Genomic DNA, 3,859 nt, shown 5'->3' with positions numbered 1-3,859 from the left:
TGCCACTGACCTCCCCCTACCCGCTGCGTGGGTCCTGGTATTACTTCTGAGAATGACTTGCATGTCATTTCCCTATATACCAGGTTATTTGAAAACTTCCAGTTCACGTAAGATCTCATGTATGAAAACTGTTAATTGAAAACTGCTCTGGTTAATGCTGAAGATATGTTTCTCTATTGCCCTAAATAAGGAATGCTTAACAGAATTGTTTTCTAAACCTTTGTTACAAAATTTGTCTGCCAGTGCTCTATTGGTCTAACTATGAAGAGGACCTCATTCTCTCTCCCTCAGATTATAGAAGCCATGTAAGTATCTGGGACTATCATGATACATATAAGATGACGACGTATTATAAAATCAAGTCTGACTCACCTTGTGAATATTAAAAGTAGGTACCATGGCTTCTCTAATTTGATGGTGCAGTTAAGAACCTCTTTCCCCTTCCTCACAATTAAATAGCTCACAGTGTTTGAAATGGTTTGCCAGCCTCACTGTCTACAGTAAACAATAGGTGCTGGCATTTTAAACTGACCTTTAATTCTTCTGAATCAGCACATTATTTCTAGCTTGTTGGTTGTATACAGAAAATGAAAAATGAAAGCAGAAAATAATTTTTACATCTCCCACTGGAAGTTGTAGACAGACAAGTTTTAAAAATGATCGCCCATGCACTGTCTCATTCTATAAGGGCTCCTTCTAATCAAGACAGATTAGGTAATTACGAGGTTCAGATGCACTGCAGAACCTCATAAAGCTATAAAAGCACTTGTATTTTCACATTTTAAACTTAAATGTGACAAGTTAAATATATCTGTATTCTTATGCACATCTTCACTTAGCACTGCAATAAAACACTGAGTTAATTTCAGAGGCCACTATATCTGATGATGGCGTTTTCTCCATAAAATAGGTAAGCACTGCGTTTATTCAGGAATAGTCAACAGGTTTGGAAATGGCATTGCTGTATAAGAATTCAAATTAAGCTTTGAATATTTTAACAAATAAAACTAATTATGGGCAGCAGTTAATATCTTATAAAGAGCCAAAATTGTTCCAAGAATAAGTCAACATACTGATCAGAGTTATGTCCTTTGAATTTTCTACACAAGGAGATGTTCTCTTCTGTGCCATTCATTCTCTAAACCAAAACCTAAAGACACTCGCTAATAACTGACAAGGTCAGGGACAGTTTGTAGCGGGAAGGCCTCTAGGTACAACACTGGTCTGCACATGCATAGAACCTGTGGTCTTGACCTCATTATAATTATGACCCCATCAAGTGAGCTAATTGGCTTATTTCTGCAGATGTGTGAATATAAACCACATTTCATTTTGCCTTGTCTGACCCAAATGAACTGCAAATACGTAATTATATGGCACTGATATTCAACTACAGTTGTCATTTATATGAAAATAAAAACCAAGCTAATTTTCTTCATATTTATTAAATTACTAGAAAACACAAATTGGTATCATCTTCTATAATTTGTAATGTTATCTTCATTAAGAACTAGGAGAAACTTTAAAAGGCTTTTTGGCAGCTCATAGTTTCATCAAGAGAGGCCTTAGAAATCATTGTCCACATAGACTACTGATTAACCACTATTATAACCTCCTCTCAAAGGCTGCTATTTTCCATCTCGTTAATCAAGTACACAATTTATTTTCTAAGCCTTGGTTTCCTTATATGTGAAATAAGGGTAGTATCTCTCTTACAAGATTGCTAAGAGTCATTGATATAATTAGTCAAAGACTCAGACTTACAATAAATGTTCTCTGTCTTGCTAAATTTCAAGTTCAATTTAAAGGTGTGTATAAAATACTTCAAAATTAGGCAACTTCTCCCACTCTTTGCCAATACCACTGAATGGTGAGATGTGGGAAGTATACAGGGCCTCATACTAACTTCCAACTATTAAGTGCTTATACTGAACACTTACGTACAGTCTCAATCTTTACAACCATCATTTCCATTTAAAAGACTTGCAAACTCTGGCAATTTGTTTAATGCTGTACTATCTCTACAGAAGCTCTAAGAACTCTGGGAACCTCTCAGAGCCGGTGTGATCTGATCAATGTAGGTAAGGAAAGCATCTACAGAAAGACTCCCTGAAAGGAAGTCCCCTGAAAGGGAAGGCTGGCATAATCTTGGAATGGCTGCAGACGTTCAGTGAGCTTCTCTGCAAAATTTCCACTGGTGAATGAGCAGTGTCAGCAGGGGGTATAAAAGGATAGAAACAAATATGTTGTATGAGGGTAAAAGATGGTCAAGGAGGTCCCTAGAAAAGAGTGTTTCTTTCAAGCTATAGATGATCGAAGGTGTCTGGTGAAAAAGCATTTTACTAGCTCTCAAAACTTACTCTGGTTATTGAGTATGCCCAATGGTCATGACCAAGAGGGATGGAAGATAAAAAGTAGAAGGCAATGTAAAAAAATCAAAATACAGTTGAGTACAAAAGGAGTGCCTAGCTGTTGCTGTAAGCTTGGGATAGTTTTGGTTACATTAAAGTGAAAGGAATTACACAAAGAAAAAAATAAATCTCTTCATATTGTATTAGGACGGATCAGTTCAAATTTTAAAAAAAAACTATGTAAATGACAAAAACAAGTATATTAGCTACTAAATATGCTCTTCATGAACCTATTATCTTCTTCAGCCCTCCAGTTCACCTGAAAGGGTATAAGCGCCTTCCCTGGAACAATCTGTAGGCTTTAGTCCACTCCCAACCTCCAGCATGGATCCATTCAGAACCTTAACTGTCATGTTTGCTTACACACCTAAAGATTTCCTTTGAGCAAGGGGCTTAATGAGTATGAAAATCATTGTTGATTATTCCAAATCTGAACTTCATAGGATCAAACAAGATGAGTATGTTAGCTCTGACTGGCTCAAACCATCCTTTAGGAAACATACCATTCTCAACAAAATTCAAGCTTTTGGAACACTGACTATGGTTAGGTTTACACCATGGTGGTAGCCTGTAGTGTTGGAAGCTTGATCCAGATGCTGGTTTCTCTAGGTACCTTCTGCCCAGTCACCAATCTTCATCAAGAAACAACCTAGAAATAATCACCCAGAGGCGAGTGCATGTCAAAACTGAGAAATTTGGATGCAGAATTTAAAATTTTCAGTTCTAAAATATCAACTCAAGTAAACATGCTATAGGAAACGGCTAGAAACCATGAAACTACATTAAAAAAAAAAAAAAAAAACACAAGGTAAGTTTCACATGTCTTTGATTACTTGTTATCTCAGTACATGAAATGCACAATTTTGGTAATGGTTAAAATGTCACTAACTCTATCTAAGCCTACCAGTATTTCTTATTACTTCTAATAAGCATCTAAAACTGACAATTCTTTATTGATAATCAATAAAACAAAAAATAGAAACTGTAAATTTAGTAGCTAAAGGAGACAGTATGCTACCATGAATTGTTTATCATATGCATTTAACTCAGTGACTACTTTTGGGACCAAAATATACCCAAGTTAACACAGGAATCTAGTTTACACATCAATAGAGATAAAATAAATTCCAGAATTGTTATCTATTCTTTCCACAAGAAAAATCTATTTCTTCCTAATTAATCATACTAACTATAATTTCTAACATCTTTATTTTTAAATAACCAAAAACCAAAAAGCCAAACAACAACAACAAAAACCTCAAACATATGAAAATCATGACCAAAGCAAACTTAAATACTTTTCAGCTACTGGGGAAAAGCAATACAAGTAATTGAGCTAAAGGAAGTTATCCTTTATGAACTCCAAATTTAGACAAGCCATGTTGCATTCCCATAATAACTAAATACAAAGAAGGAAGAGAATACATTATTAAAACTTTTGAGCCCAA

This window comes from Piliocolobus tephrosceles, chromosome 7 (genome assembly GCF_002776525.5).
Source record: "Piliocolobus tephrosceles isolate RC106 chromosome 7, ASM277652v3, whole genome shotgun sequence".
Classification (NCBI taxonomy): domain Eukaryota; kingdom Metazoa; phylum Chordata; class Mammalia; order Primates; family Cercopithecidae; genus Piliocolobus; species Piliocolobus tephrosceles.
The sequence above is the reverse complement of the archived record's forward strand: the minus strand, read 5'-3'. Positions refer to the sequence as shown.